General features: G+C 40.9%; 1 long non-coding RNA gene across 1 annotated transcript; it reads left to right on the top strand.

Moving 5' to 3' along the window:
- On the top strand, positions 1,008-17,372 carry LOC109840469. The gene is made up of 3 exons (XR_002246926.1): positions 1,008-1,395; positions 13,777-13,952; positions 14,027-17,372. It is a non-coding gene; the product is annotated as an uncharacterized LOC109840469 (long non-coding RNA).

The following is a 25,823-nucleotide window of genomic DNA, read 5'->3' on the forward strand; positions in this document are numbered from 1 at the left end:
TACCTACACACATAAGTCCCTGTATTATTCTCAAACTTTTGCATTACATTTTCAAACAGCAGATTAGAATGTTTATGACCACAAGGGAAATACTAAATATTCCTAAGACAACAATACATTTCTTCAAGTAAACAACTTGTTGGTTTGCAAGCTTCAATTCTCTTCGCAAGTGCTTGTTTTCCACATCTTTAACTTGGGAAACTGGTTGAGGAGAGGGATCCAAATTTACCTTTCGGTTGTTGTTATCGTGATGCTCTTCTGCCCACCTGAAATACTGGCATTGCCTATTTGGAAAGTTGGCGCAGCCCCAAAAGTATTTGCCCTTGTTTACTCCTGATTTGCAAAGCTTTAGTGGCGTGGGTATGTTACAGTAGCAAGTTACCGCTGTAGCTAATTCATGAGACTGTTGGCTTGTTTCCATGTCGCCGCTTTATTTGCCTCTATGCTCTTTAATTTTTGCCCAGGTTGCTTGCTTACATATGAGAGAATACCTTGAAGGAGGATTGAGATGATCCACATATATAAGTGCAGGGGGGGGGGTGTTCTAACTTGTTTCCGTTGGCATCAAAGAGCTGTTGCAAATGTTACTGCTTGTTACTGTTTGGGGATGGCAGTTTTTGACCGTTGCACACTTTTTACCGTTGCTTAAAGAGATGGTTTTTGAGCTGTTTTCAATCTTTGAGGTTGTGCAAACCGAACATGAGAAAATTGGGAAATGTGACAAAGTCCAATACATTTCTATCATGTTAAGTGTTGAAACGAACACATTAAATGTGACTTTTGATTTCTATCCCTTCATTTCCATGTTGAAACGAACAAAAAACTTCAAAACTGAGAAAGCACATTGAAATGTTTGGAATTTGATTTCTTGGTACAAGGTTGTTTTCCTTTTTTTGGCGGAAAACAAACGAACAGGCCCTAAGATCTTAAAAAAAGAATAAAGAAAAAAGCAAAGAAAAAGGTGTGTTAAATGGAAGTGCGCATATTTACAAGGGGCTAAGAAAACATACCAGAGATTCGAGTTGGGTGGCGAAGGCGCGAGTCTTCCTCTCGTCCTGAGCTTGCTAGAGTCTACCCCAGAAACTTCCTCTCTCCCATCATTCTCATCTGCTCTCGATTATTCTCCCATCCGTTTCGGATGCATTATCTCCTTATCGGATCCCAATGTCGGCTCCCGATCTACTTACCCCCACTCTCCATATTACAATGTCATCGGATTAGGGTTAGGGTTAGGGTTCCGTTTCTCTCTGATGGATCCGGATCCGATCCCGATGCGCTGATGGAGCCCGTCTGAAGCTGTTGATGGTTCCCAACACGAATCACGATGATCCAGCGAAGGCGCTGAGGGTTTATTGTTCCTTGTCTTTCAAAGTACTCGGGCGGCGACAGCAAAAGGTGAGTTATAAATATTGTAAAGTAATAATTATTTTTTGATTGTTTCTTTGGTTGTCATGTTCATTGGAATTTGGAGAAGTATAGTGAAATCAAGCAGAATGTCAATACACTTTGGCAAAAAAAGAAAAGAAGGGGGTAAATTTTGGTTTAGAACTTAGGTTTTTTTGGGTGTCATGTTGCTTATTTAAAAGAAGAGAGGAAGAGGGGGGATTTTTTTTTCAATCAGTGTTCTCGCATTTTAATCTGACACCGTTCGCCAATGCATTAATGGCCATTATTGGAATAAGAAGGCCGGAAAGCAGAGAGATAAAGATCCTCATGATGACGCACGCAATAGGAAGTTCAGAGATTATTATTAACGGATCCCTCCTTAAGATATTACTCAAGTGAATTGTATGCTTCAGATTGCGTTCTTATGTGTATACCTCATTATGTGTTTGTTTTAGGTTTCTATATCTCTTTCCATGAAGGTGCCTTTTGTGATTCCAATTGGGTTGTGTTCGTTTCAGTCAAAAGCTAACCGTCACCTCTTGCATGAATATTCATGTGTGAGTATAGTCTTACGTTGGAAAGTATAAGAAAAAGATGAGTTTAAATAGGAGTTGGGGCCAATACTTAGTCGCTTAAGCTTTTGAGTTAAAATTGGTTTTTAGTCTCTGTTTAAGGTCCATTAACTCTAGTTTGAGCATGATCACTCCCCAACAAATGACATCAGAGCTAAGGTTGTGGTCTAAGTAAACTTGAAGTCCAGTGTGAAGCCCAAAGACATCAGGAGAATGACTAAGGTCATGAAGATTAAAGTTAGATCAAGTCAAGTTAACCCACATATGCCCGTAGAAGTGGAATTATATGGTTAGGCCACAAGTGGTGGAAGATCCCATGGATGTTATGTAGCCATCCATGTTGCCTCCCATGGTTGCTAGTTGAGACCAAGTTAGTGAATACCATGGAGGATTGAACTGTGCCCACAAATGACGGGGAGATTTGCAGGAATATTCATGTTTGAGTATAGTCTCTCATTTGAAAGGATAAGTAAGAGGTCATGGGTTAGATAGAGGTTGGGCCCAATACCTAGTAGATTAAGCTTTTGGGTAAAATTACTTCATAGTCTCTATTTAAGGCCCATTAAGGCCGATTAACTCTATTTTGGGCATGATTACTTCCTAACACCATTGCATCTACAACAACGACAACAATAGAGAATGTATCGAGCGTTTATCAGGAGGCAAATATGATACTACCGAATTTTGGCTTCAGGATATTCTCTGACCTTCACTCAGCCTATTTGTCCTCTACCCATGCTGCCCCGCGAATGACCTGGGTGGTTCCTGTCACATGTTAGGTTGTTGGAGGCTTTCCACATCAAAATGCAATAATTCATCTTAAATTTTGGCATGTTACACAAAATTTATATATACATTTATGTTAAGTATTAGTAACCTTAATGACTACAAGAGTACAATGATTAAAGTGGAGAAACAACACTAAAATACCCTGTAAGTTGAAGAGAAACTTAGAAAGAGATGTAGAACAAGCGATGGTTTATAGATTTGAGTATGAGGTAATTAAGAAGAAAGATGCGCAAGGTTTTATGAGAAGTTAGGATAGCTTATATTGGAATTGTCATTGAAATAGCTCAGAACGTATAAACCCATAGTGAAGGATAAGAAATAATTTTTTGCAGAGTTATTTGTGAGTCTTATGTTTATACCTATTTGCTTCTAATCCTGGTTATTAAGTAGTGATGAGCATGGAAAATGCTCTATTTATTCAAACTTGAGAATTTGGTAGATTTCAATGCGAGGAGCAAAATAAAGTATAAACTTTAGAAACTATATATCTAGCATTTAATTTTTGTTTAACTTGTGAACTTACATGAGTTTTTTCTTTTTTCTTTTTTTTGGGGTTAGAGCTAGTTGGTTTGATGAAGTTGGAGCTACATTTTACCTCCGATTTCGTGCAACTTTCTGTTCTTACAACTATTTCTATTTGGGTTGATGTAGTTAACCTATACTTTTGATCTGTATAAATGAAAAGTGGTTGTTTAATTTAAGGTATATCGTAGCTTTAAAATCAAGAAAACAGTTAAAGGTTGATGTGACGACCTGACTATGCTATCCCAATTATGTTAAATGAGTTTTAGTTTATGTCAAACCTAACAAGTCCCTCATTGGTAAGATTGAGTAGCTTTAGGGTGCGGAATTTATTGTCTTATTTACAATCTATTAGTAATGAGGTGTAAGTATTAAGCCATCCGTGTGAAAAGATATGGCGGTGTTAATTTTATTAGTGATTTAAATATTCATGTGCTAGAATTAGCATCGCTAAAGGGTTCTATATATTTAGAATTTAAATGAAAATTAACATTTTGAGGAGGGTTTGAGTGGAGGGAAATTCTAAGTTGACATTCAAGTCCCGTGTTAAACATCATTTTAAAAAGTGAGCTATGAGTTAGGCAGAAGAGGTGTCTAGACTGCTCAAGGGGCGCCTAAGGAGGTGCATGATGCTTAAATATTCCACACACAAAAAAATGTTGTGTGGTCTGATTATTTAGTAACGGGTGATGGTAATGAATTGGGTCAAAATAGATCATATCAAAGTACAATTCTAAATCCAATAAACCAGGAAACTAGGGTTTTAATTTGTGGAAAAACCCTTTTCGTCTTCTCTTTGTGTCTTCCGCGTCATGAGTCATGGGTCTATCTTCTATCGAATAAGTGTAATTGTCCGAGTCCTGACCATTGCCAGACTCACCTTTGACCATTGTCGAGACTTCCAAAAAGTGAATTTGTCTTTGATTAATTTTAAGAATAGTTTTGTTTACAAATTACATCATATTCACAAACTTATTTTCACCTTAACAAACTTATTTGTATTTCCCTCGATTCTTCCTCTTCTCATTCTCTCTTCTTCTCTCTTGATCTACTTATATTTTTACATTTTTTTGAAAAGGTTTATATAATTATATTTGGAAATTAAAGTGTATTTGAGATATTGGTCCTTCAAATCTCATCTATTTGGATACAAGTTCCCCAAATCACCATATTTGAATAGAAGTGCCCCTCATCTCATATATTTGGATATATATCCCCTTAATCTCATATATTTGGATACAAGACACTCAAATTATCATATTTGGATACAAGTCCTTCAAAACTATTAAGTTCTTTGAAACAAGTCCCCATGATTAATTATTATCCACTTAACACAACTTAATTAATGTGTTTGTTAAAATTTTTTATGTTTCATTTTATCCTTGTTTTTAACCTATAGTCAAAAATTAAGCCATTGTATCCTTTGAACCCATTGGAAACCAACTTTACCTTGCTAAACTTGTTTAAATCTCAGAGCTAATTTCTAATAACTTGTTAGTTTAGTTGGGTTATTAATTTCTAACAACTTGTTAGTTTAGTGGGGGTTAAGTGGGTGGGAAAAATCAGGGTACTTGTTGCAAATGACTTAATAGTTTCGAGGGATTTGTATCCAAATATGTTGACTTAAGGTGGATTTACATCCAAATAGATGAGATTAGGGGGATTTGTATCCAAATATGGTGATTCGGGGGACTTGTAGTCAAATAGATGAGATTTGGGGTACCAATATCTCAAAAACCCAAAAATAAATTGTCGCAAAATGTTTATGCAGACGCCTAAATGAGGTGTTGGGCACTAGGTCTGGTGCTTAGAAGCACCCAACTTTTTCTAAAATGTTGTTGTAAGTATCTCAATGTCTTTATTTTATAATGCATGACCATGGAGACACTACAATAGATTACAAATTGAAAAGTTTGGTTACGATGGATATGCCAATGCCAAGTTTTGTATTTCTAAGGTTGTGTGTTTCATGTTTACTCATTAGGATTGGCTGGAAACTTATTTTATTGCTGTTGCATTGATCTCTTCCCAGGAGTATGCTGGTTATTATCTATGCTGGTTATTATCTCTGTATATTAACATGTCCATGTCAGACAACACATATACACATCTTGGTGTGTCTTGTATTTTTTGTACATTAAAATGCTCTATCTCCCTTTTCTTAAAGGAATATGCATAGGACAAAATGTGTGTGCGTTCTTTTTTATAGTAATAATACAACAAATCGGTTTCTTGGTACATTATCTTAGGGCCCGTTTGGTTGGTTTCCTAAAAATCAAGAAAAGGAAATCGGTACAAGGAAATCAATAAAATAATATTTTTATCCATTTCCATCCCTAAAACTCACCCACAACATCTAATAAAATATTATTTTTATCTTCCAACTCATCTCATTTCATCTCCTTTCTTACATTTAAAAATAAACCAAACACAAGAAATGTGTCACATCATCCAACTCATCACAACTCATCTTATCCCATTTTTAAAAATCACACACATCATCCAATAATATTGTGACAACTCATCTCATCTCCTTAAAACTTCCTTTCTATCCATTTCCTCAAAAAAAGACAAGAAATTGGTTTCCTTAAGTACATGTCACATCATCCAATAATATACCTCCAACTCATCTCATCTCATCTATTTTCCTATTTTTAAAAACGAACCAAACACAAACAACCTCAAAACATCATCCAACAATATACCTCCAATTCATTTCCTTATTTTTTTAACCAACCAAACAACCTCAAAACAATTTTTTTTTAAATCACTCACATCATCCAATAATAAGGTGACAACTCATCTCATCTCATCTCCTATTCTACAATTTCCTTCTTTTTTAAACCAACCAAACAATCTCAAAACAAATATTATAGGAAATAGGTTTCCTATTCTTTGATTTCCCACAAAAAATTGCCAAACGAACAGCCCCTTAGTAAATACATCAATAATCAAACCAAATCTAGACTTATATGTACTCTGTTTTTGTCTCACACATAAAATCAGGCCCCTTTGTTGAAATCTTGGAGAAATATTCCAAATGTGCTTGTATTTTACTCTAAATGTTAAACTTTTTATACTTTTTCTCAAATCCTTATGAGCCTAGCGATTTCCCTTTCTTTATTTTCATCCCTTCTTCCATGTGGAAAAGGAAGAAAGAAAAGGAAAAAAGAGGTTTACTAGGAGTTAAAAACTGAATATGAAGATAACTAGATTCTTTTCCCTTTCTATTAAAACCTAAATGGTTGGGAACTTGTTGCTTATAACGTGCAGTTGAAGAATATAAGTTACAAATATTTACAATATTAAGCATACAAATTGAGAATCTAAACATTTGTTCGTTATCAAAACATTTTAAACCCTTAGAGAAAATCTTCGTTTGGTTTAAACATTCTAAACTTTGTTAGAACAACTTACAGTTTTAATTAGTCCAATATTGTTGATACTTAATGTAAGAAGATACAAAATCATTTAATAAAGGACACTTTTTTATGAACAAATGCTGTGAACATGATTTTGAACCAGGAACCTCCCATAGGCCAACCCCTTCCTTCATTCCTTGAATACAGTAGTTTTAACAGTTTGAGCAGCATATTGTAAGATAAGGTTTTGCTTCGAAACATGTTCCTCACAAACACAAAACCCCTCCCCTCCTTAAAAGAAGTGTATGTAAGCATGCTTACTTGCACACACACATTTCATTTTTCTTTGTGTTCACTTTAATTAAGCACCTAAATCTACAAAGCATTATTCCTATCAGGTTCTACTCTGTTTCGCGATCAACTACTTCGCATATATATGTATGTAATGCTGTAAGAAGGTGAATAAAGTTGGTTGTTGTGGGGGTTAGCCATAGTGAAGTAGAATGACAATTACGTTCATGCTATATGAGACCCTTGAAAGTGAGTCTTATGATATGACACCTTGCCCACTATGCTAGCATCCTCTCGAATTCTGTACATACTGCTTTGTGCTATATCCATCTTGGTATAGTTGCACCATTTCTTTCTTCCCTCTATTTCTCTCTACAAGAGGCTACCATTATCCTCCCAAGAAGTGAGTCTCACTAGTACTCCTAACTGAGTAAGCTTATTTCAAACAATTTTTTCTACAGCTTTCGTTTTGGTTTTAAGTAATGCTTTATTGATAATTGGGCCTATTTCAGGGCTTGAGAAATACAACTTCTAGAAACGAGCCAAAGGTGGAATGGATGAGTTGTCTGCTTTTGCTTTACTCAAGCTTATATTTGTTTAATTTGTAATTCTATCCCTGTGTTTCTGTAACACTTCAGATATTTCTTCCAAAAAACGGAGAACTGGATAAACATTGTTGCATAGAGAAACTTGACCGTTGAAATTGAAAATAACATGTAGGTTGCTCGGCGACAGTTAGACAATCTCTAGTATTCTCCTGTATTTCAGCTGGTCTAATGAAACCCGCTGTACAGAATTTCAAGCTGGTCCGACTCCTACCTTGACTTGTCTCTTTCTGTCACTCCATTGTTAGTCTTCCTTTTTTTCTTTTCGTATTGAGTTATTTGATTATCGTAAAGGGTTCTTATTCTAGCTATTGAACTCAATATCTTTTTTGCTTCATTTTTTAGTGATGTAATGAATATGTTTCAAACATCAGACGTTATTGTAGGCCATAAGTTCACCCAACTCTTATTATTATTTGATATTATATAGGAATTTTCTATTTTATTTATATTTGTAAGCATTTAATATTATTTGTGTGTATCTTTTTATTTGATATGCTTATTAAGCATGTAACTTAGAAAGACAGATTCTTTTTTTTATGGTAACTGAAATTTCATTTACCAACGGGAAAATTGTAAGTATAAACAAAAACCCACATAAACTGGGCACCAATACAAAGATTCACTCAAAACATGCTAAACTCTCACAAGTTTTGCATCCACTCTCTAATTTGAGGACTTAATACAGAATGAAGTCCTCTAACTAACACATCAAATTTCACTTCCTTGACAATAGCCTCAATGCTTCTAAGTTTAGACTGAAATCTTCTACAATTCCTCTCATGCCAAATATGGTAGCAATAGCAGCAAAGGATGCTCTTAAGAATTTTCTTCTTCGTAGCTCTTCCTTTAATCCTTTCACAAAACCAATCTATTTCATCAGTCCACACTATAGGATTTCTCTGATATCCAAGCCAAGTCAATATTTCCTTCCGAATAAAAGCAACTATAGGACACTGAAAGAAAATATGCTCAATGTCCTCTTCATTTTGATTGCGCAAAACACACTGGCTAATCTAGATAATCCCCATTTCCACCATTCTACTGTGAGTTATTAACCTCTTTCACATAGCCATCCATAATATAATAGCATGCCTTATTACCAAGAGATGGCACCAAACTGTTTTTGCCCAGTTCATAATAGGATAGGATAGTCATTACAAAATAGTTCCTCATATGCCTTAGACATGGAAAATTTATGCCTTAGACATGGAAAATTTACCTCCAACCATCCAATTAGCCGCAGACTGCAACATAGCATCAATAGAGCTCCATTTTAAAAGCAACCAATTTCTAATTTGAAGAAGCTTTTTCCAGAACCATGAATCATTAGCCCTTGATTGAACCCTCGACATCAGCATGTTTTAAATAATGCCCTTGAAGCCATTTTAGACACAAAAGATCTTTCTTCATATGGATTGCCCATAAAGTCTTGATCGTGGCAACTGTATTCCATGCTCAACACAAACTAAACCAAGAACACTCCCATTCTTAGGCCTACACAATGTATTCCAGGAAAGCAAATGCAGCTTATGCTTGCCCTCTCTGCTACCCTAAACAAATCTGGAGCATATGCTATCAATCTTCTTAATGGTTCTCTTAGGCAGAATTAACATAACAGAGCAGTATGACTCCATTCTAAAAAGGACAGATTTTACCAATTCTAACCTTCCAGCATATGACAATTTATATGAACCTAGTGCCTTTTGCTAGCTTATCAAGCAATTCGTGGCAATGATCATGAGATATCCTTCCAACAGATAAGGGAACTCCAAGATATTTAACTGGCAAAGAGCCTTCAACAAAACCAATATGATTCAGTATATTAGCTCTTACCTCGTCAGAGACACCTGAAAGAAAGATACTGCTTTTTTGAGGGTTAACAACAAGTCCAGAGGTTAAAGAAAACTGATCCAATTTAGCCTTCAACATGCACATAAAGGTAGTATCAGCCCTTGCAAATGGCAACAAGTCATCAACAAAAATAAGATGGGAGATCATTTGAGGAATACATGTAGGGTGGGGATGAAATCCACTCCTATGTAGAGTAAGCAGATACCTAGAAAAGTAGTCCATACATATCACAAAGAGGTAGGGAGGTAGGGGGTCTCCATGTCTCAACCCTCTTTTAGAAAAAAATAGCCATGCATGCTCCCATCAAGCAAAATAGTTTACTTTACAGTAGATATACTCCATGATCCACCCACTAAATTATTCAGGAAAATTCAAACAGGAAAGGATGCTTCTCAAAAAATTTCAGTTCACAATATCATAAGCCTTCCTAATGTCCACCTTCATCATATCCCTAGGTGACATATTCTTCCTACCATAGTGACTCACCAGTTCATGGACAAGTAGGACATTACTGATAATAGATCTCCCCTTCACAAATGCAACTTGACTATCACAAATCAATAAAGGCATCGGGACTTGCAATCTGTGGGTGATGACTTTAGAAATCACTTTATATAATGTGTTGCAGCAGGATATTGGTCTGAAGTTAGAAACTAGTGGGATTAAGAACTTTGGAGACAAGAGTAATAGCTGTAGCATTCAAACCTCCATAAAGTAAGCCAGAATGGAAGAACTCCTTTACAGCAGCAGTAATATCATCATCCATAATAGACCAAGATTTTCTATAGAAGTCGGAAGAAAACCAATCAAGACTTGAGCCTTTACCAGTAGAAATGGAGTTAAAAGCTTTAAAAACCTCTTCATTTGTGACAGAGCAGAGCATGTTCTTCTGGTAATCATTCAATATGGCACCTCTAGCAATCACCACTGAATCAGCCTCTGATACCCAAGGCAATTCTGTTCCCAGCAAGCCTTTGTAAAAGCCAAGTATTTCATTCACAATTTGTTTAGAATCGGTGATTTTCTCCCTCCATCATCGTATAGACATAGCATGGCATGGTGCCCTTAGTATTTCATAAAAGAATGATAAAAAATTGAAATTTATATCCCTTTTATTGATCCAACTGAGTCTAGATTTTTGCCTATAGAAGTGCAATTCAGAAGTAGAAATCTTGACATATTCCTGTAAACAACTTTTCTTTTTTTGAATCAGGTCAGGATCAGTTGGACCAGATTGCAAAGCAGTTGGAGCCTCTTCAACTTGAGCTTTACTTCTATGGACTCTCTCACTAATATGCTCAAAATGTAGCTTATTGAGATATCTGAGTGTTCTTTTTAAAACTTTGTGCTTATAAAGAACTTGAGCCATTAAGGAACCAGTACATTCAGACTCCCAGCATGCTCTGACAAGAGGAAGAAAATCCTCCTGCAGTGTCCACGTATCAAAAAATCTGAAAAATCTGAACGACTTAAGACCCCCATAGGATTTTTTTCGTCAATTTAATAGCCCCTAGTGAGTGATCGGAAATGGTTGCAGGAAGAAAATCAACCACACAATCTTCACACAAATTCAGCCATGCATCATCAATAAAGACTTTATCTATCCTTGACCACACCCTATCATTAGCTCCTTGCCTATTAGTCCAAGTAAACCAACATCCAATATTCTTCTTGTGTGTGAGGCCACAACTATCAACACAATCCATCAAGTCTTGCAATTCAGAATCCGCAATAGGATAATTAGATAATTTCTCATTCTGAACAAAGATGTTGCTAGAATCACTCATTAGCATCCATGGTAGAGTAATAAAAGATCTCATATTTTTCAGATGTTCCCATAAGTATTGCCTTTGAGCAGGACAGTTAAGAGTCAGAAATCACAAAAATAACAAAATGAAATAGGCTATTAGAGACTTCACAATGAATATCCTGATCATTGGTGTGTAATATAGAGACATTCAAGAGAGTGGTGTTCCAAAGCAACCAAATTCTCCCATTTTCAGTATGAGTATAGTTACCACTCTAGCCCGAATTCTTAAAAAACTTATCCAAAACATTAGGAGCCTTATTCTCCTTTATTCTAGTTTCAAGTAAAGCAAAAAGGCAAAATATGCTATTATGTACAAATCTACTAATCAATTTTTGTTTGAGAGGCTTATTAAGACCCCTAACATTCTAGAGCCCCACCTCCATGGAAGATTAGCCTTGCAGCCTTACCATGCAGTCCATATAAATCTATCATATTAGTACTTTCATTTCCAACTAACACACTTCCATCGAGCTCAGGAGCAAGAGAACTAAAAGAATTAACATTTGATCCCCCTCACCCAGATATTGATTTATTATTGGAATTTGCTTTGCTTACACTTGGGCTAATATTTTCCTTCCCCTTACTCTGAGATCCATCACCATTTGGACTTGCTCCTTTACTAGTAGTTGTATATACAGAAGTGGAAGCTTGAGCATGCGGAACTCCAGGATCAGATACAACCAGAGGTTTCTTTAGGAACCCACTGCATAGACACTTTCTTCTTACCACAGTGATCATCATCTTGATCAAATCTTTTACAAGCATTACACCATTTGGGGTAGAATTCATAAACAACTACTTGCTGGAAAGCTCTGACCTTAGGGCCTCTGATCTCCGAACACTTGGGCAAAATCTTTGGCATAGTCACTTACACTGACACACGAGCATATGAGTCTCTCCATATTAGCAGTCATTTTATCAGTAGAGATTAGCCTACCCACCATGCTAGTAATTTTAGACAAAGCAAATGCATTCCATAAATTGAGACATAAACCAGGGAGTTGGATCCACATAGGAAAGGTCTTTGTATCAAATTTATCAAGATCAATATCATATGTCCATGGTCTCAACAAAATGGGTCTATTTCCATAAAACCAAGGACCCTTATCAATAGCTGCATTCTTGAGCTCCACAATATCAAATTTAAATAGAAAAACACCAGGTTTCAACAGCAAAACTTGTGGTACTGCAATATGTTTCCAATTTAATTGAACAAAATTCACCATAGCTGAATTCTTAACATCTAGTCCGATGTGTGTGTGTACATGTATGTGTGTATGTGTGTGTGTATGTGTGTATGTGTGTCTGTGTGTGTGTGTTGTGTGTGTGTTGTGTGTGTGTGCGCGCGCGCGTGTGCGTGCGTGCGCAATGCATATGCATATACATACATATATACATACATACATACACACACGTATGTATGTATGTATGTACACACACAAAACACACACACACACACAATACATACATACATACATACATACATGTATGTATATGTATGTATATATAAGTGTATATGTGTGTAATCATCGAAGTGAGCCAAGGTTAACCCTTCATCCCAATCTTCATCACTAATACTAAGAAATTCAGAAGTCGTAGAAGGAGAGTAGTTATAAGTCATACCTGATCCGGCCATACGATTATCAGGTAAAGCCTTCGCCAATCGCCATTGCCCATCACCTTATTCTGAGAAGTGTTTTGGTGAAGAATTTCGACTTCAGATTCACCTTGCTCAGCCGCTTCAGCCTCTTGTTGCTTATCAGCCTCTTGTTGTTTATCTGCATCTTCAACCTCTTGCGCTCGATTGGATTTAGAAGCACCGAGTTTTGTGTGTGTGTGTGTGTGGGGGGGGGGGGGATAGGCTAACTATCCAAATTATGAGCAGAAACTTCATCCCCAAGATTGTGGTCATTATCACAATTTCCAATAGAATCCCCAGTCAGAGATTTAATGTGAACTGGAAAAGATCAGATTGAGCTATAACCGTTGTCGAATCTAAATTTTACTCATTGGAACTCTCTTTTTAGCTCTCAGAGGTCCCGTGCTCTCCATCAAATTAGGGCTAGAAAAGCCCCGAAACCTTCCAAACTATTAGCAAAATGACCAGAAGAAGACCCTTCAGCTTGAAGTGAATCCCTTCAATTGTAGAGTAATAGATCCACTCTTCGTCGATGAATCCTTGCACTTTTCGCCATTAAACTAGGTGGGGGCGAACGTTAGATTATTCACGTTAACATGCACCTCGGGTGCATTCCCACCAGAAGTAGACCCAAAAAAGCTTATAATTAAGAAGGGGGAAAAAAGAAAGACAAATTCTAAGGATGATAAATTGAGTGATAGCGATTACTTCTCTGGCTCCCTAATCTCTCTTAATGTGCTCCTTAATTTCTGCATTCCCTATATTCCTCTTCCCTTTCCCTGTCCACCTACGTTACATAGCTGTGCGCCGAGGGATAAAATCTCTCGGAGTCTATGTATGCTGTTTGCTTTGCTATTGTTGTTTACGATTATATATACCAGTCACTAAGTTTGGTTTGAAATTTTGTGCATGTGCTAATACTAGCTTTCCTGCTTAATCAATCTAGTGCCAGGTACTTGCTGTTGCCTTACTGTTTTTCTGATGGAACTGTAATTCTGAAGCTAAATACCCTGCTCCTGGGTGGCAACATATTCTTCTTCCAGAGCTCAGTCTTCTTGGATTCTACATGTTCCCTTTTAGATGTTGTTGCACTTATCTGCAGGGTGAAAGACTATTATAATGGTACTTGGGGTGACAGTTATATTGGCTTGGGTTTCATGAAGCTTTTCCTTTAATGACTAGAGCTGTTGTTCCAGGGCTGAAGCCAAGATCTACATCTGGTGTTCCTCATGTTCATGTCTGTTGGATTCTTCATCGTGGTCATCCTCTAAGGCGCAGGGACTGATCGTATTTGCATCTCCTCTGATTGAATATGAAGTCACATACAGGTATAGGCCGAGGCTACATGTAGTTAGATTTTCTTTGTTCATTATTCTTGGGTTTGTTTTGTTTTGCATATTTATTCAGTTGTAAAAGTTTCTTCTTCATTTCTGACATCTGTTGGTCATCCCAAAAGTTTTATGAACTAAAGATTTATTTTTTGAGAAAGTATATGCTTTTAATAGGAAATGAGTGCATTAATTGGAAGTTAGAGTTTGCTCCTATGGAGGATAAAATTAGAGAGAATTGACTTAGATAGATTGAGCGGCCGCAACGATGATCGCTAAATGCACTAGGTTGAGGTGTGATAAAATTATAGTTAACAAGACAAGGAGAATTAAAGGTAGGTCTAAGAACTTGGTTAGAAATGACAAAGAAGGATAAGATAATGGTTAACATAACAAAATTAATAACTCTCAATGGAACCAAATGGAAGAATAAGTTTCATGTTTGCCGATTACAAAAATTTGAGATAAAAAGCTTTTTTTGTGCATAGTTGCTTCTCCATTTTTTCATCACACCCTTGTACAACATGTTAGAATGAAGTATGAACACCTGGATTATTAAGACACCACCTGTCTGCTACTTGTCATTTCTTGAATGCACCTTAGATCACCTGTTGAGGGGACAACTTTATAATGAAGATGATACATGTTGATGTTAAGTGATCACACAATCAATATGTATCCGTGTTTGGATGAGTTTGTTAAGGATCGATGAGGGGGTCGCTTTCTCCTATGAGTTTATATCTGGTTCTTGAGCTGGGTATCTGAAAAATTTGCACGTGTAGAAATTCATGAGAAGGCGGGGTTTGGCTCCCCTGTAGTACCTTCGACGATAAAGTTAGTTGAACTTGAGTAGGGTTCAATAAGAACTATAAGAGTTCTTGTGTGTGTGTCGTATGATTTGCAAAATTAGAGAATTTAGATTAGAATTCAGAATTAGGGATTCAACCCAAGTTAAAATAGTACATGTATTTATACAAAAGTTGTAATGGTATATTGGTCACTTCGACCGAGCACTGAGAGGCGGTGACGAAGTATGGACTGGCGGCTGTGTTAGCATTTGCTTTATATGTGTCGACCGATGATTGGGGGGAGGATCACTTCAACATTAAATGAGAAGTGAGTGGTGACAGGATGGTGTCCCACGTGGTCCGATGAGTCATGAAGACTATCGGGGCTATAGTCATGATGACACCTACCAAGCATTAAATATGATGTTGACATGTTGCTAGAGAGAGAAGCTTGAGGCGAAAATAGTCCATTAATTTCGTCGAGAAGTAATGCCTTTTGAGTCGTCTCCGTAAGGCATATGAATAAATGGTCGGGTGGACTCCTGGTGAGTCGTCTTTGGCAAGGAGGTCGACTAGTACCGTCTTTCGAGTCGACATGAAAAAGTATCGAATCGATGAGTCGGCTAAGTCAGAATCCTTGCTAGGCCTAGACCGCCCAGTTGATTGGGGCGCTATATGTGGAAATACACTTGTCCAGTGTTTGGTAATGAATTGCACTTTGGCGAAAATGAGAACACTATAACAGTTGACCCCTTTCGCTTGGAGTCGGTTTTAGCCGGGTTCGAGTGAAATACAATGAAAAATTATTTTGAACGGACATGGGTGCTTTGAATGAAAACTGAAAGTCACTTCAGAGGCGACATGACTGACGTCACCATACATCTTTTTTACTGTTACAACTTTGTTTTTTGGCAGATTGCGGTCTACCCTAGGTAAGTGGGCTGCACCTCGATCTCTGAGGGCTAGGGGTGCCAAACGGTTCGGATATATCCGAACCGATCCGTATCCGTATCCGAACGGATGCGGATATGGTAGGCTAATTTTAAAACCGGACGGATACGGTAACGGATACGGATATGGTTTCGGATTTTTTTCGGATACGGATTCGGTAACGGATATGAGGGTTGCGGATACGGATATCCGCAATGTAATAGTGATTCGGGTAATCGGGTCCCAAACTTGTAGTTACAAACCCGCTAACCCAAAACCAAAACTAAAAAGAAAAAAACCCTAGACACTCACCCTCACTCCCTCAGCCATCAAGCCGCCAGAGCTCTCTCCAGCCGTGCTCAAACTTCTCTTATTTGCCATTCGCCAGCGATCTCACTTGTTATAAGCCCGCTGATTTATCTCGTGGATTTTGCTTGTTATAAGCCCGCCGATGAGTTTAAGGTAACTTAATTTACTACTGGCTCCTGTTCTTGATGTTCGGTATTTTGTTCACGCATTTTGTGTGTGCTAACTTCTCGGCTGAGTTAAAGTTGGTTGTCAAGAATCTGTTGTTTGCCGTGCTCATATAGCTAGGTTTTAGCGTCCAATTCCAACTAACGTCGGTTGAACAGAGTAATTAAAGAGAGATATAATTAGGACGTAGGAATTATATGGCTCTTATCTGAAATAATCAGTCGTGAGTAATTATATGACTCCCACTATGGCACTATCGCTATAAAAACTCATGACAGCAAAAGACTTATTTCCTTTCTGATTGAAAGTATATTATAGGTACTATGCTTGAAGTTTTCTCTTAAAAAAACCTAGATCTTGCATATGTTAAACATAATATAAGGAAGTTTGCTAGCTATTAATTGTCTAAATATGATTGTTGTAGTTTGGTTACAATTCCTGACACTATTATTTTAGTTGGGTTGTGCTACTGAAGATTTTGGATGAAGATTATATGTCTAATAAATTTGTGCTCAATTTTAGTTTTCAATTGATGGTTTTGTATGAAGATTATATGTCTAATAGATTTATGTTGAATATCCGTTTATATCCGTGATCATATCCGATCCGATTCTCAAATATCCGAACCGTATCCGTTTCCGATAAATGCGGATATGGTTAAGGTTTTTTCTTACCGAGGGTGATCCGTATCCGTATCCGTATCCGTTTATAAAAAGCGGATATGGATATGGTAAACGTCATATCCGAACCGTATCCGCTTCGATAACACCCCTACTGAGGGCGCTTCGAATTCTGAAAATGAATCTTGGCCATTGGACATAGCTGGGTCTAACGGCTCGAATTTCGACAGCCCTAAAGTCACCTGTCTATATATAGGAATATAACCATAAGAGTGGCAACTATTGTCTTTTGAAATCTACTCCAGAGAATTTAAGTTCTTCTCCGTTCATCTTTTCCGGCGATAATTTATACAATCTCCGATGGCTTCTGACCCAGCTGATCGCCGAGCTCTCCTGGCAGGGATCCATGACCCTGCCACAGAAAAGGACAATCCTTAGGAGGTTCGATGTCCTTGAGGCATATGATCTGTTGGCTCCGACGAGGTTGGAGGCTATATATGACCATGGATTAGAACAGAGCCCGCTCTAAGGCATCTGGAGTATAGCCTGAGATTGCCCCTGCACCCCTTCCTCAAGCAGGTATTCGACGCACTAGGGGTATTGCCGGTGCAGACGAAGCCGAACGCCATTGCTATTCTGGTGGGGTTCGTGGTAATCTGCCATTGGCTAGGGATAAAACCCTCTTTGCCAGTTTTGGGATGGTTTGTGGTCGTGAAGATGAACCAGAATGAGCCCCATTTTCACTTTTAGATGGTGGGGAAGTTTAGGCTTGTTACCGGCCTTCTAAATTCACATAAGGACTAGAAGGAGAAATTCGTTAGGGTCATGGGGGATGACCTGGAGTTGGGCTGCGTCGACTGGCCTGAAATAAGGAGAGATGCTCTCATGGGGGATCAGCTGTCTATCGTCGAGAGGGATACACTTGATCAAATCAAAGCGTATGCTGGCTCTAGGCGAGTCAAAGATTTGCTTGACAAGTCGGTCTTGTGGGTCACCGGTGTGTCAGTCGTGCCTGCCACCGACCAAGATTATGATAGAGCCTTAGCTCTCATCATAGGGATAACAGAAACGGTACCGGCGCCTACTATTCCTTTGGCTGCTCCTCAGAAGGAGTCATCTGTTAGGCCGGCAAAGCGTCTTCGCTAAGACTATCCTCCAATGGAGGCCGAGGCAGCCGAGGAGCCTGCTTCCGCTCCCACTCTTGCCCAGGAGAGATGGTGGAACAGGTTACCTCAACAGCGGCCCAAATGGCTGAGGCTGACGTCGTCCATCTGGACGAGTCAGGGGTGAGTCGCCCTAGAGAACTGGTCGAGGCTCCTCTATGAGGAGGGAGCTGAGGCCAGAGGTTGCTGCAGATGAAGAATTATCCGGCCGACGCCGCTAGTCGACTCGCTGGGGCCTCTCGTTGGGCTGGAATATCCCTTTCCTCATAGGGTTGCCGACGTCGGAGAGGAAGAATGGGAGAAGATGAAGTACCTAATCGGACTTACCGGGGTCGGCGCTCAACATGGGCAAGAGCCCGAACCAGAGTACCGCTTCGAGCCCGAGCGTCGTCTCGACGTTCGGGGGACAATCCTCGGGTCTCGCCGGATTCAGTCGAGGACGGTTGAGTAGTTTTGACTTCCTCAAGATGAGGAGTATCTGCAAAGGGTTCCTGATAGTGGTCTTCACCATTGCCTCCGCAGCTACTTTATTCGAGGCACTCTGGTGGAGAATGAGTTATACGGTCGGATGAAGTGGGTTTGGACCACATACCCCAAGCTCATTGGGGAGGTTACTTCTCTGAGGGTCGGCCGAGGGGTGACTCGGAGCGGGCTGCTGAGACGTCGACCCCAAGTGCTCCCGAGGTTGATGGGCTCAGGCGGGAGCTACAAGAGAGTCAAAGGAAGGCCAGGAGGATGGAAGAAGCTCTTCGAGAGAGGAACCGCGCCGTGACGTTGGCCGAGATGGAGAAGGAGGTGGCGATGCGTGCAAAGCGTCAGCTGGACGAGGAGCATGCAACGCTTGCCAAGCTTCAAGAAGAGATCGCCCACCTTAAATCCGAATCTTATCGCTAGGAGATCATTGAGGGATATCACCAAAGCTTGACTCGAAAAACTGAAGTGGCGAGAGCCTGCAAAGCTAGGTATGATTACCTATCGGTGCAGCTCCTGGCCGAGATGAGGAACTCGCCCGATTGCTTTCACTATCCTCCTCTCGTAGCTAACTGTTTGGACGAGTTGAAGGAGGTGGAAGCACTTGGATGGGGACTTGATCTCGATGAGGAGGGGGAGTTAGACGAAGAGGAGGCTACTCGACTCCTCCGCCGACTGCTCCTAGCAGCTCCCTACCTTTGACTCTTGGTGCGGGAATGGACTTCTCTTAAGCCTCTTAGGAATCTTCCGTCCTTCTGGTTTTGTTGTATATATTGTATACTTTGCAGCTTGTAAGATACTTCATCAAATGAATGAAAAAACATTTTTTAACTTGAAATTGCTTTTTTATGTATCGCACAATCTTAATGTGTTTCTGAATGACTTGGATTCGTTATAGACTTAAAAACATCAACTGCTAACTCGAGAGAACTCGTCTGTTGTTGAGAAGACATGTCTCGAACTCGAGTAGTCATCTGATGTTTTAGTTCTTTGTCTAAGTATGGAATCAATTTAGTCGAATGTTCTGCTAGTCGTCGTCTGAACTTCGTGAGGCGAGTGCCTGGGAAATTCTCTTGAAGTCAACTATCGGTTGTCGAGGGTCAACTAGGGCATGGTCGACTGCTCGCTTAATAAATGTCGTTTAGTGAGTTTCTAGAAGCCTTTATTGAGCAGGTGAAACGTCACTGTTCGAAATGACATGATGCTTTGTCAGTTGTCAGAGATTAATGATGATGTTTCGATTTTTGAGCGAAGTGGCGTGGAGTAAAGGGGAGTGACGCTTCGAATTTCGTGAAAGACGTTTGAGATTTCGAGACGAATCTCGCCCGTTCATTTTGAAATGAGGCAACCGTCTAAATAACTCCACGTGTGCCTCTTGAACGCTATAAATAGCTCAGTGGGGAAGAGAATAACTCTTTACAGATTTCTACCCTAAGTCTTCAACGCTCTCTTCTCTTTAAACTTTCTCAAGTCCTTTGCAATCAAACGATCTTCCATGGTTTCTCAGATCATCGTTGCTGGCCGCAACGAGAAGAGAATCGCTCTCCTCCGGCCGATCCGCTTCAAAGTATGTGCTGAGGAGCTCGATAAATATTATGAGCTTTACGATATCCCAAAATCTTTCACACTAGCGGCGCCAGACAGAACTAAGCCGGTGTACCGTTGTGGCAACAATAGGGCGCCGCTGTACTTGACTCATCTTGATTATGGGCTCCGACTGCTGGTCAACCCCTTCATAGCGGAGTTGTGCGTCGCTCTAGGGGTTTCCCGTCTCAATTCACCCTAAATGCCATTGGGGTGTTGGTGGGTCATTGTCATCCGCTACCGGGTCGGTGTCGTGCCGACCAGGTGACTGCTCGGGCATCTGGTCAGCGTCAAGTCGACGAAGAGGGACCCACACTACTTCTTCCACTATAGTGGAAAATTTTAATTTGTAGCGGATGCTCCCGAGTCCAATAGGGACTAGAAGGAGCATTTTGTTTGGGTCTTCGATGCCGACAACGTGTTAGCATGCCCAAATTAGCCCGAAATAAATAAGGACGCGCTAAGGCTGTGACGCGCTAAGGCCGTGCGTCCTTATGCCCGGGAAAATGTGACAGTTGGAGAAGATCCGTCCTTATGTTTGGTTTCGGGAGTGGATCAACCTCTTCGACACAGTGTCTTTTAGGGTGGCGCTTGTTTCAATGGCCCCGCCCACTAAAGCCGATAAATTGAGGGAGAGTATGCTGGCCCTCCCCCTCGAAGAAAGCCACAAGGGGGAGGCGAGAGACGATGAGTCGGGCTGTCGCTAAGCCCCAAAAAAGGTTGAGGGGAAATCTCGCCCCTGAGTAGATCGCCGGCTTAAAGTCGCAGGTGGCCGAAATCGCCGTCTAACTGGCAAGGCGGAGAGTGAGAGCTAAGAAGTTGGCGGTCAAGAAGGGCCAAGGCTCGAGCAGGTCGACGGGCAGCCTCCAATTAGCTCGATTGAAGAGCAACAACAACAATCGACCGAAGAGCAGCCGTCCCCAGCGGTCGTTGTCATCGACGACCCCACCCCTTTTGTACCTGAGAAGGCGGCCCCAGTAGCTGAAGTTGCCGAAGCTGGATGGCCTCTGTAGAAGAGGCAGTCGAGCCGACTTCAGGGCTCGAGCCGTCCATCAGCCAGGCAAGGAGCCTGTTGGTCAGCAAGGGGTGTTGGGAACAAGCAACGCCCCTCAGGAATCTTGAGGCAGCGAAGCCTGTCACAGGAGTAGGAAGGCTTCTGGCCTTTCTCTCACTGGATCTCAGAGGTCAACTTCTAATCTTGGGAGGAGGCGAAGGCTATGCTGGCGGGAGTGCCGCTGGGGCCTTGATTGCCTAGGAGAGAACTCTTTGAGGGCGAAAGGTTCATCCCGCAGGCGTCTCTCGATAGGGAGACTTCAATTCTGGGGTCCTTAACGACCTCAGTCACAGCGGTGCGGCAATTTACCCTTTCGAAAGACGATGGATTTTTGAAGAGGATGCTAAGCTTTGGCTTGCATCTGGCCCTCAATGCCTACTTGGTTCGGGGGCTTCTGCTGGAGCAAGAGCTATACGAACGACTCCGGCACATGCATGATTCCCCGCAAGGGTGGCAAACAGAGCTAGTGAAGGAGAGGTCGGCTAAGGAAGAGACAGAAAAGAAGATCGATGCCTTGGAGGCCGAATTGAATGGCATCGAGCTTCGCTGGCGCCGAGAGGTGGATGTAAGGGACAAGGTCCTTAAAGGGCTTCGATCCCATAACGCTAAACAAGCAGCTTCGATCGCTAAGCTCCAGGGCGAGGTGGCCCAGCTGAAGGTGGAGGTCGGCCGTCTTCAGCAATGAATTTCCGAGCGAGACGACCGACTGACGACTCTTGTCAGGGAGGTCGAATCCGAGAGGCGCCTTGAGGTGGGGCGAGGAGGACGCTCAAGCGAGTCGTCTCTCGGTCAAGGTTTTAAATATCGGTTATCGGGCATTTATCGGACGGTCAAATTTCTTATCGGATAGCGAAAATCGGGGATATATCGGGGATAAGTAGTATTTATCGGAGTGATATACTGGATGGTGTATATATATAATATAATAATAAAAAATGTAATCTAACCATGCTTAATGAAATATAAACGTCAACGGAGGTGAGCTTCGAGGTCGGGAAGGCGGGCGACGTCAGCAGAGGTGAGCTTTGAGGTCGGGGAGGCGAGCGACGTCAGAGGACGTGAGCTTCAAGGTCGGGGAGGCGAGCGACGAGGTCAACGGAGTTAGAGGGAAACAGAGATCTAAAGTTCGATGGAGTTCGAAGAGGCTCGAAGGTCGGAGAACAGCCGCACGGAGAGGAGAGATTCATGAAGGATTAGGGCTGAATTTGAAGTTAGAAACTTTATTTTATTGTCAAAAACAGGTCGGGTCAGGTTTAAAAACTCACTAAGTAACAACCCATTACCCAACAATTCAACTCAAAACTCAGCCGATAAAGCCAATATTTTCAGCCTCCCTTGTCGGCCGATAAGTGTCTTTGTTGTCGATAACTCACCGATAAACCCATAAAACGATAACCGATTAAAAATCCTACTTATCCTAGCGGAAAGCTCCTAAATCCGATAACTCGGCGATAAAATCGGATTATCGGCTGATATTTAAAATCATGCTCTCGGTTGAGCAGCTGAGGCGAGACCTCGAGGGAGAGCGGTCGGCTCACCAGGCGTCTGCGACAAGCGTCAAGAACCTGGAGGATTGACTTGATCTTCTCAACTTGGAGTAATATAGGGCAAAAATAGTCGAGTACTGGCGCCACGGCCCCTTAGGTAAAACTTAGGTGGCTTTGGCTTGCAAGGCTGGTATCGACCATCTAGCATCGCTGCTCCCCCTAGCTCTCTTCCCTCGCATGACCGCCTCTATCCTTTCTGAGTCTCCTGCTGCCTTAACCTCCTTAGGAAAATCGAGGTAAGCAGAGGGGGTTGGATTTGGCATTAGGCAATGGCGATGATGAGTCAGGGGATGAGCTTGATGAAGACGACCGAACAATTGAACTCCATGTATTGGGTTTATTTATGATGATACCAAAGGCTTTTTGGTGGAATGACAATCTTAAGGTTAGGTGCCCAAGACTTACGTAGACGCTTGGGACTTTGGACAACCCGGAGGTCATGCTGAGGGCCGCCCTGATGGCAAGTTGGTGAAATCACAACCTGAAGGTTGAGTGCCCAGGGACTTATGTTGACGACTGGGGCTTGGACAACCCGAAGGTTGTGCCTAGGACTTACTGAAGCCGACTAGGTCTTTAACAACCCGAGGGTTGTGCCTAGGACTTGCAGAAGTTGACTAGGTCTTTCGCTCTACTGAGGGCCGCCCTGATGACAAACGACGAAGGACAACCCGGAGGTTGAGTGCCTAGGATTTACGTAGACGTATGAGGCTTCAATATAACCATAATGGCTGAGAGGTGATTTTAGGAGTTGACCATATGGTGAATGCATTGGGTTTATTCCTGAAAAGGCACTAAGGGATTGAGATTCTTTGCATAAGCTAAGCACTACGATAGTGCGAGACAAGGGTCGAGTTAGCTTCAATAATAATTTCATTAAGACTGAATGAATATTTATAGAATTACTGAAAATATCGCCTCAAATGCTCGATATTCTAGGGATGTTGTAACTCTCCCATCTGGGGTCCTTAGCCGATAGGTGCCTGCTCGTAGCTCTTTTATGTCTGTGTACGAGCCTTCCCAGTTAGGGGCTAGCTTGCCTCTTCGGATATCTTTGTCCAAAGCAGTTTTACGGAGGACAAGGTCACCGACATTGAATCTTCTTGATCGAAGTTTGCTGTTGTAGTAGCGGGCGATTCGTTGCTGGTTGGCGACTTGTCTGGAGCGCTTTTTATCAGGTCTCGTCTAGGAGATCGAGGCCGACTTGAAGCCCTTTTGACTTCAAGTCCTCGTCGAAGTATTGCAATCAGATAGTCGACATGTCTACTTCGACGGGAGTGACTGTTTTGGCGTTATAAGCTAGCTTGAATGAAGTCTCCCCGGTCGAGTTCTTACGGGTCGTGCGATACTACCAGAGGATATTGGGCAACTCTTCAACCCAGTTCCCTACTGCAGCGTCCACATTTTTCTTCAATGCTTACAAGATGTATTTGTTTGCAGTCTCTGCAAGTCTGTTGGATTTGGGATGGGCGATAAAGAAGAATTTGAGGTGAATGTTGTATTCCTCACAAAAATTACGGAAGCCTCCGCTGTCGAATTGGGTACCATTGTCGGTCACCAAGGACCGGGGTACACCAAAACGTCAAACTATGGACTTCCAAATAAAGCTCGTGACATTGCTCTCACCAATCTTGGCTAGTGGCTCGGCTTTGATCCATTTGGTGAAGTAGTCAATCGCCACAATAAGGAACTATCTTTATCTCGAAGCTGGGGGGAGAGGACCTAACAGATCTAGCCCCCATTGAGCGAATGGTGTGAGACTCAGGATGAAAGTTAACTCAGTAGCCACTGCTCGTGGGATGGACGAGTAAAACTGGTGCTTTTTGCAATGAGAGGCGAGTCGTTTCGACTCAGCCAAGATAGTGGGCAAGTAATACCCTTGCCTGATGACTTTTTGCCCGAGGGTTCGGGCTAGTGTTATCGAGGCGCAATGCGGGACGCAAAGACCCCTTATGCGCACCATGCGCAAAGCGCATAACGATGTGCGCGCCTCATTGAATTGAGGCACACAACTCGAACTAATACTTTCCAATATAAGACGAAGAAGCATATAAGAAACATGTTTATATATTGTCATATAAAAGACTAAGAAATATAATTTCACCTACTAAATCATGAAAGAGTCTTAATTAGCATGCATAATATAGAGAAGTTCATAAGCTTTCACAAATCACAATGCAAGATAATCTCCAACATAAGCAAAAGTCTATGAAACAAAATAAGCAAGTAACAAATAAGAAATATGTATTTTCATTTAAAGTATGATATATGTATTTTTAAGTAATAATTAAGTGATTAACAAACATGACTATTCATAATTTTCTAGTTAGCATTCTTAATTGCTATTTGCTAGTTAGCATGAAAAGATAAAGAATGGAGGTAATAATTACATATTTACATGTTCATAATATACTAGCTAGCATGCTAATTAGAGAAAAAAGTTACAATTAGCAAACAAGTATACTAAATTACTAATTACTATTTTTTTATAGGTTAAAACATGAAAAGATGGAGTATGACTTAGCAACTAGCAAGAAAGAGTATTACATGATGTAAATATGTAATATGTAAATTATTTAAAAGAACAGAAAAAAGAGTTTATTATATGATGCAGATGTCAAGCGCACACGAGGCACGCACGAGGCGTACGCGAGGCGCATACGAGGCGCGCGCCTCGCAGCGCCCCGCCTCTGGTGCGGGGCACAATTGTCCCAGACTGCAGCGTCCCGCGCCCGGGGTGCGCGCCTCGATAACAATGGTTCGGGCCCTAGGATGATTTTAATATGTGCCCTCATGCAATGTTACATTAAACGCTGGGCGCTTCTAGGCGTCGGACTTAGCGCCCAGCGTTTAGTCGCCTAAGCGGGCGCCTAAGCGGTTTCTGGGCGTTTTTTTCTTTCTTTATTTAAGTGGTGATCGATGAGGTTTGCTGAAGGTCGGATGAGGTAATGAAGGTGTTCATATTTGGAGATTAATGGAGTTTGGAGGACGTGTAGGCTACGACACATAAAATCACAATCAAGACCTATAGGGTGCA

This window comes from Asparagus officinalis, chromosome 5 (genome assembly GCF_001876935.1).
Source record: "Asparagus officinalis chromosome 5, Aspof.V1, whole genome shotgun sequence".
NCBI classification, from domain to species: Eukaryota; Viridiplantae; Streptophyta; class Magnoliopsida; order Asparagales; family Asparagaceae; genus Asparagus; species Asparagus officinalis.